The 16,413-nt window shown below is 39.1% G+C and overlaps 1 long non-coding RNA gene across 1 annotated transcript in view; it reads left to right on the top strand.

Annotated features, from left to right (window-relative positions):
• The window catches only part of LOC122817239, a 69,422-nt gene extending 53,269 nt beyond the window's left edge, over positions 1-16,153 (top strand). The window contains exon 4 of the long non-coding RNA XR_006367174.1: positions 16,091-16,153. This is a non-coding gene — a long non-coding RNA (uncharacterized LOC122817239). The remainder of the gene's footprint in view (positions 1-16,090) is intronic.
• The last annotated feature ends 260 nt before the right edge of the window (positions 16,154-16,413 follow it).

Genomic DNA, 16,413 nt, shown 5'->3' with positions numbered 1-16,413 from the left:
TACTGTGCAAACGTCTGAGTTTGTTACTGCACATATGTCTCTGCCTGAAATGTCTTACAGAAATCCAGCCATTGCAACTTAGGACTTAATAATTCTTTTAATTAAAAAAAGGCCAGGAGAAAGTTCAGCTGTAAACACATGTTTTTCTTGCCTGTAATATATTTACTCAAAATTATTATCTTCTGTTTTCTCTGTCCAAATGTATATTTTTCTGCATGTATAGCTGTAAACTGCACAGCCTAACTCCTTATTTTATAAGTATTGTATTTATCTCCTTGTAAAGTACTCATGGTTGAGCATCTGTTTGCTTATGTATTAATTAGTAATCTCATTTCTAGCTAAAGGATGACAAGCTGATGCGATCAACCTCCAAATGGTCAGGCTGCTCTACTACAAAGTATTATTTGTGTTTATAATTATTTGGCTTATTTTCAAGAGTTAAACATTAACTGGGAGTTCCTAAATCAGGCAATCAGAGAGAATGGCTGCTTCCTACGTTGGTCTAGGACAAGAAACTGTAGTACTGGAGAATATTATAATAATTTTCTGGAAATTAATGTGCATGTGTGTGTATGTGAATGTAAGAGTTTATTTGAAGAGCAGTTACTGTGAACAAGTTATTACTGCAAAGCAGTGAAACTCAGACAGAATGGTGAAAACAGAGATAGGGAGCTTGGCCAAATACTCTTATTGTTAAGGTATTCAGTTTGAAGCCTATTTGAGGTTATGGATGGTGAAGACCCATATGTAGAGCATATCTCTAGCATGCTTGAGGCCAGGTTGCACTTAACTCTTTAGTTATTCATGTTTGTGAGCCTTTTAACAGGCAGGATCTGCCCTTCATGAAGCCAAATTGGGTAGGATCCAGGGCTTGGAGGTCACCTATGTCTTTATTTATCAGGTCCATAATAATACATTCCATGGCCTTACAGATGAGGCTGGTCAGGCTTATTGGTATGTAATTCCCCAGGTCTGTTGCTAGGCCACGTTTGTGGAGGATAATAACTTTAGCTATTTCTCCATTCCACTGGAACAAAGCCTGTGGTTAGGCTATGATTGAAAAAGGTAGTTAGTGGAGATGCTAGTTTATGTTTTAGCCTGTTTAGAAAATAGCTTGGGATGTCATCTGGTCCCATAGAGGCCATGTTCTTTGCCTTGGACAGGGCTTTTAGGACTTGTTCTTCAGATATGTAAAGTGGGGGGTTTGGGGAGGGTTTGTTGTAAGTTAAGAGGGGATAAGGGAGTGAAATTTTTACCAAACCTATCCGCTAGCAGGTAACATGATGAAGGGGAACCTGGATTTAATTCATGAGGAGTGGGATAATGATTGTCAATTCCATATAAAATGTGTTATGTAAAATGTTTTAACCTTCAGGACCAAGTGTATGGAGCTCCTGGGATTAATACTTGGCACGAGCACAGCAGTGGTAAAACATCTGAGATGGCCAGACAGGACAGGCAGAGTATCCTGTAGGGCAAAAGGTGATGCTGCTTATTCCTGTTTGACTCAGTAACTGGAGGGAATATTGGATGGTCCTTTTTCCTATTGTGACAGTTACGTTTATGCTAACTACATGTTGGAGTTGCCAGATAGAAAGCACAAAAACAAACTTTATCATGTTAGCATGATAAAGCCATTCCATGGTAGATAGAAACTTATATGCGGTATCTGCAGTGGATTACAGGATTAATCAGACAGGAATGCTGTGGTATATCTTCTTAGTGAGGCTTGGTCTGGCACCTCAGTAGAAAAGGTAGCAATTTCATAGTAATCTCCTATCCAGGTTCAGGAGATTGGGCAGTATTACAGGTGTCTGTGGACATATTTACTGGTCATCCAGGGTGTAGCCACATAGTGGAAAATCAAGATGACACACAGCACCAATAGCCCATCAGATTACCCCTTTTAGAATACCTGCACAAGGTAAGCAGACCCTAAAAGAGAACTGCAAGTGAGGTTGAATCTGAAGGTAACTATAGAAAATGAAATAGTCACACAGAATCAGATATTTACCATATGCCCAGAACAGAATTATCCATAGAGCAGTTAGGTGGGGCCAAGTATTAGTCCAGTTGGGAACTGACCAAGGGTTACTTGCACATAGTCTTGGCACCTACAGCAAATCATAGATAACATTTTGGGACCCTTTTTGGGTTACACAAGTTTCCTAATATGCCCTCTGTGAAATCAACTGTCCCAGCAACCTTCCAGGGATATCCTAACCAGATTTTGGGATTATCGTCTTGCTTACCATTATGATATTGCAATTTATAACTGGTATGGGCAAGAACATATTCAATATGTTAGGGAGATAAAGAAAAAAATAAAAAGGCAGAGTTAGCCATTAGGGTCAACAAATTTCAGCTATGAATGCTGAAGTGTGTTATATGAGTCATAGACTAGATGTTGATAAGGTTTGGCCACATCTTAGTAATGTGGAGACTATTCAGGCATGGCCTATCCCAGCTACTAAGAAGCATGTGATGGTATTCTTTGGGATAGGAGGACACTATAATAAGTTTGTCTCTCCACTATGATGTGATCACCACTTACCTTACAGACAAGGTTGATTAGACTCCAGCCTGTGAGCAGACATTTTGAAAATATAAAGAGACCTTAAGCTTAGTGTGCAGGCATGTATGTCAGTCCCTGGGGTGAGGACTTACTTGTAGTATTGGTTATACAAAACTTTCAGTATTACCTTTATGGCAAAAAGTTCAACATGATTAGAGGCCGCCACCATTTAAAATAGTTACATACAGCAAGTGTGTAAAATGGAAAACTGCTTAAATCATATTCAGTATTGCAGTCCTATAGCATGACTATCCAGCATAGAAGTAGTAATACTAATGCTAATGCATATGGTAAGTGACAGTTATTCTTCCATGCTACACAACACACATGTCCACTCATACTTATGGCCAATTTAGAGTGTCCAATCCACCTACTGCATGTCTTTGGAATGTAGAAGGAAACCAGAGCTACCAAAACAGGAAAACAAACTCATGTAAATAGGAAACTCTTCTAATCTCCAAATGTGATTTCTATATGGAAAATAAATAAGCCAAATAACTGAATGTGTTTCTGATCTTATGACTGTCTCTTTGATGTGTTATGAAAATTCAGCCAATGCAACTCAGGGCTCGGTAATGTCATGTTAAGAGACAGCTAGAATAAAATGTATCTGCTCACATGTGTTTCTTTTTATTTTAATTTATTTGCTGATAGTGATTATTTTCTATTTTCCTTGGTACGTTTGCATTTCTTTATATATTTAATTGGTAAATTACTGTCTAACCCCGATTTCATTAATTTAACTTATATTACCTTTATGGGCAATATTATGTATTTATTTTGCATTTGTTAACTGAGTTGGTCCAGCTGGGAGAGGATTCACCCTTTTTCAGTGGATACCCAAGGGGAAAAGCCCCAAACAGACACAAGTAGAGACAAGTTTACAATAATACAGAGCAAAACAATGTCATGGATACAATGGATAAGAAAAAAATAATGTACTCCATTTAATTAAACATAGCTATATACAAAAGTATAATAATAAGGTTGTTAAAAGAAAAACAATGATAATAAATCAAAGAGGCATGCAGTAAGGGAATTAAGGTTATAGGTAATCTTTTGAAAACAATAGGGTATTATTAGATTAGTGGCTAGAGGAGTAAATTGTGTATGTGCAGGGGGCCTCAGATCTGAGGATGAAACTAGTGCAGGAGTAAAAAAAATATAGAAACGTGTATGTACAAGGGGCCTCAGATCAGAGGAAGAGATGGTGCAGAAGAAGAAGAAAGTAGTAGAGGAGGGATGTAGTGATCTAGAGGGAGGGTGTATAAGGGAGAGCAGATAGATATAGTAAGTTATAGAAATAGGAAAGGTCTTACAGATCAGACTTAGTGGTAAAGTGGGTTTAGGGAGAGGGAGGGGTTAAGTAGGGTGGTCGCAGGTACATATAGGGTTGTTATGGAGATAAAATATCAGGTCATGTTTGAAATTAGAAAGGGAGGTATGGCTTCTGATTTGAAGTGGAAGATTGTTCCAGATAAAGGACATGGAGTGTTTATAGAGTAGTTTACCTATGTTCTTATTGGGTCTATAGACTTGTAGTAAGTGTTTATTGGACCTGCACAGGGAATGGGGAGGAGGTATACCAGGAGATCAGGTTGGACAAAGAGTTTGATTTAAGAATTGTAAAAGCTTGGATTACCTGACTTTTGGCCAGAAGGTGTGGGAGTTCAAACCAATGTAGTTTTATGAGTGCTCTGCAGTGATGGGATTTATAGGAGATGCTGGTGAGAAATCAATTTTGTTGTAGGTTTGGTCAACCTTTGCCAGCAGGTTATTTTGTAGATTAGAAAATAGAGGGGAGCCATAGAAGAGGACAGGGAGGAGATAGGATTGGGCTAGCAGCAGTTTTGAGTTGGGGGTCAGGAATTTGCTATTTCTGTAAAGCAGGCCCAGTTTTTGGTGTGTTTTCTTTATGGAATGAAGTATGTGGAAGTCTAGTTTGAGCTGGTCATCTATGATGACACCCAGGAGTTTAGTGTGCGAGTCTGGTCTTATGATGGTGCCAGTGATCATTTGCCCATCTTCACTTATCGACTCCCCTGCATCTCTCAATTCCCCCACACTTATATTACTACCCGCAGCCACAAAAATTTCAACCCAACAAACTTTTCAATTTCTCTAAAAGCGATTAATTGGAACAATCTAAAGACACTATCCTTAGATGATGCAGTCTCCCACTTTAACTCTACATTCTTAAAGATACTTGATTCCCAAGCCCCCTTAAGGACAAAGCGAATAAAAAATAACTCTGCCCCCTGGATTACCAAAAATACATTAGCAGCCATGCGCCTCAGAGATAAAGCCTGGGCACTTTACCAGAAAATTAAGACCACCAAATCCCACATTGAATATAGAACACTGCGAAACAAAGTAAAATGCTTACTATCTCTGACAGACAAAATTATTTCTTTACCCTTCAAAACAATAATAAAACAAATCCACAGAGATTCTGGAAAGGAATCTCTACCCTCCTTAACCCTAGCAAACCACACACCCCCACCCCTGATCCAAATGCCCCAGACTTAGACTTGGCTACTCAATTTAACTCCTTCTTCATTGACTCTATTAGCAAACTAACTTCCTCCTTTTCTACTTCCACCTTATCATCCAATACCCCCTCACCCTCTCCCGCAAAAAAACCACCATGCACTTCTCTTACTTCCCCATTCCCAGCTACAAACTCTTCACCTACTCTAACTTCCTCATCATCCTTACCAGTATCAAATACTTTCCCTCCCTACTCTGCTCCCTTCTCATTAAAACCTATATCCACTTCTACAATAAAGAAACTCCTTCGAAAATTGAAGCCCGGCACTAATGCACCTGATAACATCCCCTCATACTTCCTAAGCATAGCTGCTGATGGAATTGCCTATCCCATAAGCATTCTCATCAACCGCTCAATCCTGGAATGTGCAGTGCCCCAACTCTGGAAACAAGCTTTCATCATCCCCCTCCATAAAGGTGGAAAAAACTGCAGTGTTAACAACTTCCGCCCAATTGCTATCCTGTCCCCCATTTCTAAGCTACTAGAGAAATGTGTCCAACTTCAACTACTACCATATCTTTTAGAAAATAACCTCCTTACATCTACACAACATGGCTTTAGGCCAAACCATAGCACCATGACAGCCCTCCTCTCCTTTCTTGAAACCATCAATAAAGCACGTGATTCCGGGAAAATTGTCTCCACCCTACTACTTGACCTTTCTAAGGCCTTTGATACTATCTCACACAGTCTGCTCCTAACTAAACTTTCCAACCTTAACCTTTCTCCCTCCTCTTTAAACTGGTTCTCCAGCTACCTATCAAACAGACACCAAGCTGTAAAATGGAAAAAGCCACTTCCTCTTTTCTCAATACCCCACCGGAGTTCCCCAAGGCTCCATACTTGGTCCTCTCCTCTTTAACATATTTATAAATGATTTTCATAAATCCATCCCATTCTCTGACATTATCCAATATGCTGACGATTCTACCATTATTTGCTCTGCCTCATCTGTCCCTAAGCTTCTAAAGCTCACACAAGAAGCTTTCTCAATTACTGAGCATTGGATGAAAACAAACCACCTAGCTCTAAACGCCTCTAAAACCAAACTCATGGTATTTACCCCTCTAAAACTACTCCCTTCAATACAAACAATTTCTTGATTATAAGTCAAAACAACTCAATTCTAGAACTAGTGTCCGAAACTAAGTTACTTGGTGTCCAAATTGACAACCAGCTTAATTTCAACTCTCATCTTCAACTAAATATCAAAAAAACCCACCAAAAGCTGGGTATGCTCTACCGTCAAAACCATTACCTCACAAAGACCTCTAAAATCGCTCTCCTCTTCCTTTCTTATTCCCTCCCTGCTCTATGGCTCACCTCTCCTAACAAATCTTCAGTCCTCTCTAAAGAAACAACTTTCCTCTTGCTACAATAAGATCGCCAAGTTCGCTAGCAGCCACAGGTCATCAACCCACCACTGTTCCTCTCTCCAAAAACTAAACTGGCTTGAACTTCCTCATCAGCTCAACTACATTCAGCTCACCCTAGCCCATAAGCTCATAAATAACCCCTCTCTCTGTCCCTCCCTGTCTTCTGCTTTTAAGTTACATCTACCAGACAGAGTCTTAAGGTCTAACAACCAAAACCTACTAGAAGTACATAAACCAACACGTCCCCCAGGCAAATACCTTCTATCCTCTAACCTAGCCCGTCTTTGGAACTCACTCCCACCATCCATTCGTACCACCTCTAATCTTTATTCATTCAAAAAATCTCTACACACACATCTAAAGTTGCAATGGGAATGTTCCTGTTCTCATCCATCATAAAAATATGGAACTCTTAATCCTTCATCCATTCTTAAGCTATTCAACAAAGCCTATTTATCTTATCATTCCCTTCATAACTACATTCATTTATAATAAAACAACTCTACCTCTCTAAAGTCATACACAACTCACATCTATTTTACCTATTTCTATTACACTGTATTATATGAATGTTACCTCAAATGCAAAATCAATGACTGTATCCTATTTTACATTTGTAGAAGTATCTAAGCTATCTATTGTTTATTCCTGCCCTCTGGTTTGCTTTAAGGGCTTTTTAAATTGTTTGTACCTATTTTGTGTGTCTGTTTTTTGGAGCTTTTCTCCCCAGGACTCCATTGAAAACGGGTTCTTTTAGGCCCAATGGACTATCCTGGTAAACCAACTGCAAATAAATAAATAAATAAATAAATAAATTTAGACAGGATAAGAGAAAGCTGGATTTGTGCTGGGCTAGAGTTTTAGGCAGGAATAATAAGAGCTTAGTTTTAGAGGGGTTCAGGATGAGTGGATTGTTGGTGAGCCACATCTCAACAGAATGAAATGAAGTTTGGGTGGAATGGTGGAGGTTGTTGATAGAGTCAGAAATGGAGATCAGAGTTGAATCATCTGCATACTGAATGATAGAGGAGAGGTTACAGGCAGTGTGTAGGTCATTGGTGAAGAGACTGAAAAGGAGGGGACCGAGAATTCAGCCTTGAGGAACACCTGTCTGAACTGCCAGAAAGGGAGAGAAGGAACTTAGCCATTTAAGTTTGTAGGCGATTGGACAGGTAACTTGAGAACCAATTAAGAGTGGGAATGGAAATGTTCAGCTGAGAAAGTTTATGAAGTAGAAGGTTGTGAGAAACAGTATCAAAAGCCTTTGAGAGAGCTAAGAAAAGGCAGGACATGAGTTTGCTATTGTCTCTGGCCTCAGCTACTGTATGTGAGAAGGATAAGAGTGCAGTGTTAATACTGTGTTTGGGTCTGAACCCATGCTGGGTTGTGGTTAAAAGATTGTTTTGAGTAAGGTGAGAAAGTAGTTGAGAATGGATACACTTTTCGAGAATTTTGGAGAGGGGAGAAAGAATAGCAACGGGATGGAAGTTAGATGGTTCTGTAGAGTTACCTCCTTTATGTAGAAGAATAGTGTAGTATTGCTTCCAAATAGAGGGGACAGTGAATTCTTAGACTTGAGCAGTTGATTAGAATGGTGACAGGAAGGGCAATAGAGTTAGCAGAAAGTTTCAGGAATTGGGGTGGTAGGTTATCAGGGTCGGGAGAACAAGGTTTGAGGTTTACTGAGGAGAGTTTTAATATAACTAACAGAGACAGGTTTGAGCATGAAGGGGTCTGAGAGGTTAGTAGAGTCAGACTGGGGATGTGAAAAAGGTGTGGGCTTGGTAGTGGAAGTAGTAGAACTGGAAGTGGAATTAGAGGTGTTGAAAGTCTTGAGATTAAGTTAGTCTGAGTATGCTGTTTAGCCTACAGTCTGGGCATCTGTATCTCCCCCTTAAAAATAACCAAATTTAAAGCAGTATTTTTCTTTAAAATCTTTTTAGGTTCATATCTAGAAAGAGTGCCTTTATTGCCCATCTGAACAGCTTCCATATAAGTGTTCATCATAGCCTACACAGAGACACAAAGTTATTAAGTACCAGGATTTGCAATTAGAAACTGGAACATTGTGGAAAAAAGAGACCCAGACAGTTGCAATTGTATTAGGAGTAAAGGGAATAATAAAAATACTTCAATTATACTTAAATATGCCACTAATATGAACTACAGAAGGACAAACTTCTGGGTAAATTGTGAATGCTGATAAGAGCATTTTCTGGCAAATATCAAAGATTGAAGCAATACTAATTTCATGAACTTTAATTGCACCCTGATTTTGGCCCATCCCTGTCATACTATTAGAAATCCAAAATATTTGGAGAAGTTATCTAAAGTGAGACTCCTAGGTCTGTAGTTCCAAAGGTCATTTGCAGATCCTTCTTTGAGTTTTGTTATGTAGATAGAGAACATTTCATAGGATCATAGGATCATAGTAGGTCACTAGGCTAATGGCTCTGGGGCCCTTACAAGCCTTGCTTGAATCAGTACCTATTGCCCTTGCCCAAGACGGACACAGGTGGGGCCCCTGAGGCGAATTTCTGAATAAATCGTCCAGTTGTCCAAATTGCACTTAGGTAGGGTCAACAAAGGTTCTGCTTTACATGAATTGGAAGTCTGTTCTAAAGATGAGACAACCTCTGGGAGACAAATGTATCCCTCCAGCAGGTTCTGTTGATATCGCATACTAGGTTTAGGTCCCTAGAGCGAATTACCCATGTGACATCTGACTTGCGAATGTGCAGCATTTCCTTTAAGGCAGGGTATGATATTGCCTTATATCTGAGCAGTCTGTATAATACAGAGTAAAGTGTCAGAGATTTCAGTCTGTCCACATATAGCAGGTGCTGGAGGCCCTGAGTTTTCTTTGTATGGAACCTTTGTGGTCAGTCCAGATGGTACAGGTTCTTGGAAAGCTACATACCAAAGGGAGCATTGTACTCAATTACTGACCTGATGAGGAAAGAGTACAGTGGATTATAACCTCTTTTTTTCTGGATACAATGCCCTTACTTTTGAGATGAGCAATATAAAATGCCTTCCTACTGTGGAGACATGGTGATCGAAGGTGAGGTTGCTGTCAACTTGTGTGCCCAGATCTCTCACCATTGATTGAGTGCTTAGGGCATTGCTATTTATGTGGTAGTTTGCAGGAATGTCACCTTTGCTGAAGGGATGATAATGCATTCTTTTGCATTTAGTTTAAAATCATGACTTTGGTACCAATCATTTATCTGTGAGTCCCTCTTGCAAGATGTTGACATTATTTGGAGACTCAATGATTGCTCCCAGTTTGCAGTCATCTGTGAAAATTGTCAGCCACAGCCTTGGAAAAGTAGATTCCAAGCAGTAGTGGTCCTAGAACTGATCCCTGTGGGACTCCGCTGGTTACAGGTCTGCTAGAGGAGGTGGAACCCCCTATTTCAACTGAATGAGATCCATCAGTGAGTCAGTTTGCAACCCACTTGATAATATATGGGCTGATACCCAACTGGGTGAGTTTATCAATGATGCCTGAGTGGAGGATTGTGTCAAAGGCCTTGGTCAAGTCCAAGTAGGCCGAATGCTCAGATTTACCTTTGTCTAGGGCTTTGGTGACTGTCTTGAAGAAGTGCACCAAGTTTAACAGACATTATCTCCCTTTGATGAAGCCAAACTAGGTGAGATTAAGTGTTTGGAGATTTCCTATATCATTATTGATAAGGTCTATGATGATTTGCTCCATGGCCTTGCAGACAAGGCTTGGCAAGCTAATGGGTTTATAGTTCCCAGGTTCAGTGGATGCAACCCCATTGTGCAAAGGGATGATGGTAACTGCTTTCCACTCCTGTGGGACAAAGCCAGTGTTTAGGCTGTGATTGAAAAGAGTACCCATTGGTGTTACTAATTCCTGTTTTAATACATGTAGAGCACAGCCTTGGATGTTATCTGGTCCCATAGGACCTGTGTTTTTGGCCTTGGATAGGGCGTTTAAGACCTGCTCCTTTGAGATACTAGGTAGTGGCCAGGTAGTGGGGATGCTTAGGGGTATGTGTGACAGGAACAGGGCAGTGAAATGTTCTCTAAACCTGTCAGCCAGCAGGTTTGCTATATCCACAGGTACTGTATATGTAGTACCATTGACTACAAGTTCAGTACAAATCCAGGACTTTCTTTTGAGGTTACAAATGTAACTGCAGAATGCCTTATGGTTGTACTTAATTTGAAAAGCTAATCTGGATTCATATTTAGCTTTGGAAGACTTCACAAGGAGTCTTATCTGGTTGTTTAAGTTGAGGAGGGAGTGTTACCAGTTTGGCGACCTTCCTTCCCTGCTCTTCGACAGCAATTTCTCCCATTATTGTTTTCTTCCATTTTCTTGACAAGCTGAAGATCATATGTGGACTTGATCGAGGTGATCATTCTTGTTAGGACATGTTGGGCTCAGTTGAGTTTGGCTTTACGTTTTGAAATTGTGTACTTTGTGTATGTTACACAAAACCATTTTCTTCATGTTGAATAATTTGTTCATCTTAGAGTTTCATCAGCAGGGACTGGTCCTCCACTTATAAATAAGCCACTTTATTTGTATCTAAGGAAATATGGTTTAATATGCAGGCATCCAGGAAGTTTCATAATTTATTGAAACTCTTAATGGCTGACATGCTGAGGACATATTTGGTTTGATCACAGTACCTTGGTAAAAACATTAATAATTTTCAATTTTGATACAGTCACTGACAGAGAAATCCCTAAATATAGAAGTACTGTGTCTCAGATTATATTGTGTTTTGACAGGAAAATGTCATTACAAAATTCTACAATTTGTCAAAGTAAATTAACAAGCTGCAGAGTGAGCAGAGTGATAGTTTGTTGGCTGAAATAATCTCCCAGTTTGAACTAAACAGGTTTTGCAAAATGTATCCCGACTAATTAATATAATACAGCTAAGTTTTATAACAAAGAAATCATTCTGCCAGCAAACTGTGGGAGGCTAGCATTGCAAGTGGAAATTTGAGGGTGCCCAAAATGGAAACATCACGCATCCAAACTTATTCATATATTTTTGGAAAAGAAGCAAGAGAGGATAGGAACAGCTTAGTGTACAATGGAGAATGGTAAGTGGAGAACAGTGAACAGAGCATGTGAATCATTTGAATTTCGGTCTAACACAAAATAAAAAGTATCATGTCATACACTTGCAGAAAAAAAATGCTTGAACTTTATTCGAGTCTGTGGGTATCAGAGGATGCCACCAGAACAAGAAAGGGTTGTGAGTAGTATTGATGGGTAGAAGTAAGGAGTGAGAAGAAAGAATTAAGCTATGAAGAACTTTTTAATGTCTGGGAGGGACCATCCAAAGTTTAGACATACTTTCAGCTTCTTTAAAAATGCCCATTGACTGTGGAAGCATAAGTTTGCAGCTACATTTTGGAAACATGAGCAGCTTTTGATTTTAATATAACTATTCCAGCATTTTTAAGTAAAGCAGTGGGATTAAACTAGATGATCTTGGAGAGTGACAACTGTCTGTCAAGCCAAATGCTTTTTATCAGCACCCATTCTTACAACTGATTATTTGATGTGCACAATCAAGTTGGAGTTAAGCTGCAGTTTACTGTATGAATAAAAAACACTTGATTTTTTTTCAGTTTTTGACATATTTTTGTGATAGTACGTGCTATACAAACTCGGTGCAGGATTCAATAAACCCTACATGGCTCACTAAAACCATGTGTGCATCTGTGCATTGCAGTGCTGACTTGTATACAGTAAGTGGCTCTACACGATATGAAGAGCTGAGCAAACATGATAAACATTGTAGCATGCTAATTAATGCATAAGCAGCTGAATTGTTTACTAATTAACAAATTCAAGATGGAGGAGCTATGCAACAAACTATAAAGCAATCATGTATACTTAGTATAGCCTTTTGCCTGGTATTCTAAAAGCTATTAGAATACAGCCACAAAAACTACACTGGAGGGAAAGAATATTATGGGTTGTTGCCACTATTCTTCGTGTGTATGTGCAGCAGATTCAACTCTATGCTGTTGTTGCTGTTGCTGACAGACCGCAGGCAAGGATGAGAAGGGTATTTAGACTCCATTTAACTTTTCATGGTCTGCATGGTGTGGAAACAGTAATGTGTTACAGGGTGGATAGAAACACACTTCAGGAACTTTGCAACCTCTGTCATCCTCACTGAAAGCAAGGGTAAACCGAGAAGAACCAATACCTGTGGAGACCAATGTATGTGTAGCACTTAGAATATTAGCTACAGGAACCTTTCAGAGACCCTCAGGGGACATGCTGGAGGTGTCACAGGCATCAGTATTCAGGATCCTACATCAATTCCTGAATGCCTTGCTACAGCATGCCAGTGACCTTATATAGCCCCCCACCCCCAAGGACAGAACTAGAACTATGCAGGATTTCTACACTATAACACACTTTCCTGATGTGTTGGATTCCATAGACTGCACACTCATTGATATCAAAGCTAGGAGCAGACATTCTATCACCACTGGGAAAGTCACCACATCCACTCACATGTGAGGAGTCTGAGGGGGAACCCCCACTGCTATGGGTGTAGGTAGACATAGGTGTGGACAATATGCCCTCGTATTGGCCAAGAGGCAATGGATATTACATCTGCTGACCACCTAAGGGTTGCACCTTTCATTCCATGCACATACATAGATTAAAAATTATACCTGGAAATGCTCATAATCTTTATTTCCCCACGTAATGGCTGTGTACTGCTAGCATCAGACAGAGTCAAGCCTGAATAACAGCAGCTGTAACTACAGGACTATCAAGGTAAGTGCTGAAACTGTAATAGAAAAATAAATGTGTAAGAACATGAATGAATGTCAGATACCTGCTTGAATGGTACTTGTAAATGTAGCTAAGCAGATTGTGTGCAATTTGTCCAGCAATGCCTTCGATATCTGACATGACTGACATCTGTAAGATATACTTATGCAGTTTACAAAATAACCTCACCCATGCAACTGAAATAAATACTATAGAAAAAGCAGTCCAAAAACTGTACTTATCCCTACACTCCGACAAGTACAGCAATAAGTATAATTGACAGTCTCCTCCCCTTCCAGTTCCTTAGCTACGTGGTTACCTTTCAGTGTAGATTTAGCCCTCTGAGCACTCTGAAGATGTAAATGGGGTGTGAACTCGTTAGAATTGCTGAATATCAAACTTTTGACTTTGTGTAGCAGATTTACACATAGTGTAGCCTCTACACCACTGTTAGTTGTTAATAGCTTGTAAATGTGAATGATTAGTCTGACTGAAGAAAAACACAGTAATGCACAGACACCCTCCACTGAACTGGGTGTATCAGTGAGCATACACTTGCAAAATGTCAAACAAACAGCAAAGAGCTTTTAAACCAAACAAAACACAACACATGTATATTTCTTTAACATAATAGAACAGTTTGCTGCTTTTGCTTAAAACTGTTGTTGACTGCCATGTATTTGCATCACACCTTGAAAGAAAATGAGAGAATATGCACTAGGGATTGCATGTCTAGTAGTAAAGCAGAGATAAGGGAATAATATTCGGAATACAAAGAGAAGGCTGAGCTGCAGTTTTGCAAACGTATTCATAAATAATATATGATCACTCATTCCACTAAATATGTTATGTAAACATTTACAATCAAGTGCGAATGCCCAGCGATATGAATTATTTATTACTGGTTATGAAATGTTAATTGCTTGTATGTATATTATTTGATTGCTATTGCAAAGCTTATTGCAAAGCTCTGTATGTGGCAAAGAGCAGTACTCACTACAACTGTGTTGTGTAAGTGCAGTAGTCTGATGTTTCAGATCCAGGGCTGTCTAATTGTTTAACCTTTCTTTCCATTTTTTTAATCCTTTTTCTAAATTATTTTTTCTTTCTCTTTCCATGTGCGTAGTACATGGCATAGTGCAAATATGGTTAGCTGCTTAAAACTGATCATTTAATTTCAGTTGTCTTACAAAGTGCAAACATGCTGAGTGGCATTGTGAGGCAGTCAGTAACATGGATGGTAATAATCACAGAAATTCCACCTATTACCTGACTGTTTCTGAGCCACAAGGTATAAATACATTGAGGTAAAAAAGACAGAGCATAGGTAAAGCGTGGTTGGAGTCCCACAGTACTTATTTTTACTGAAGAAGTGTAATGAGTATTTAGAGAAGGAATAAATGTTAGCGATTGCCTTTTCCATTTGCACCTTGCCTACCTGTGTGCAAACATAGTTCACTACTTATGGAAAAAAATGACAGGTGATGGGTGGCCATGAGCACTCTGGACAGTACTGTACGTGGAAAATACACCTGTTGTCTAGCTATCCCTGTAGCATTAAGTGTAAGTGTAAGTGTGGTGAGTAAGCCAGGGTTCAAATCCAGCACACTCCACTTTTTAATAAAGGTTCCCCACAATAATTTTTCACAAAACTTACAGAAAAGTATAATTACTGTTTGCATAGAGAATGTGTGTGTGTGCATGTGTGTGTATAGTTTCCTGACAGTCATCTACACTGCTCCCATAACCCACATATAACTTTAAAGCAGAATGTATTGTGAGGTTTGTCCTACAAATAACAAATACATTACTAAAGTAATGCAAGTCTATCCATTTCCAGTATATTGTCAGACATTAATCCAAGATCTCACCTGAGAATGTGTAAGTTAAGACCTTGTAATGCCACACACATACAGGCTTAACTGAAGTATAGCACCAGCCACTCTTTAAATTGCATATCTCTTATGAGCGTGAGTGATAAACACATCATCTGTGGCATTGAGGAATAATCCTATGTGTGGAAATGCATGGATTCCCCTTTTTTACATAGATTTGAATCCCACATTGTATAAAATACTTTTAACAGTGTGTAAGTCTACACAGAATATGTGTCAATTCATCCTATTGATTCCTCCAAAGTCATGCCTTAAAAGCCAAGTCATTTTGCATTTCAGTATAGAGCAATGGACAAAGTTTGGCCAGGTATAACAGCACACATGTCAATGTAAATGTCACATCATCATTGCTGTTTCATCAACTCACTTCCTATTTGTTAGATATTATTTCTCTTTGCATAACATCACGCAAACATGGTTGGCATGGTTGTGCATGTTTGTGCACTGGTCATAAAAAATATCACAAATTGGCAGGAAAACACTTGTATTATTTTTGGAGAACCTTTGCAGACATGGCAGGAGATGGGAAAGGTGGTGCCAAATTCAGGGTACAGAAGTGTGGTGTGAAAAAGTCAAAAATATTTGTTGCACTCCTCATGAAGTGCTACAGCTGTATGCTGCTGCTGGGGGACTATACCGGGTTTCATTATAAGGCTGAGGCTTGAAAGAACCTAGCCAAATCTGTCACCAGTGTGACTAGCATACTACACACTGTGGAGCAGTGCAGGCACCATTACAGTGACCTGGAATAGTGCAATTAGGTACAATTCAATGACTGGATCGGTTTAGAACTGCTGCCCATATTTGTGTAAATATACAGATAAAGCAAATCAAAATGATATGGAATGGTGTAGATAGGCAACAATGGTATATGCATAATGCAGTCTTTATTTTACAGGTGCACAGAAAATCTTAGCAGTAAGGGAAACGCATGCTGAGAGATTGGAGAGACTCAGAGAAGTAAGTGATATGTATGCAGCACAAATAAATATGATTGCATTAAATATATTGTGATTCTGTAGATGAGTGGCAACTTAAGCATGCAGATCTTAAATGTTAAAACAAGCATGCATTTTGGTAATTGTATTAGGCAATGGTATAACTGTATTCAGATTAGGTGGGTTCAATTTCCACAAGTGACCTATGCATTCACATTCAATAAGTATTATTTTTAAATTTTAATTGCAGCAATATTGTCTTTAATGACAAATTAAGTTAATC

Source organism: Protopterus annectens, chromosome 12.part0, assembly GCF_019279795.1.
Source record: "Protopterus annectens isolate FY-2018-M chromosome 12.part0, PAN1.0, whole genome shotgun sequence".
NCBI classification, from domain to species: Eukaryota; Metazoa; Chordata; order Ceratodontiformes; family Protopteridae; genus Protopterus; species Protopterus annectens.
Note: the sequence above shows the minus strand (reverse complement) of the source record. Positions and strands in the feature narration are given on the sequence as shown.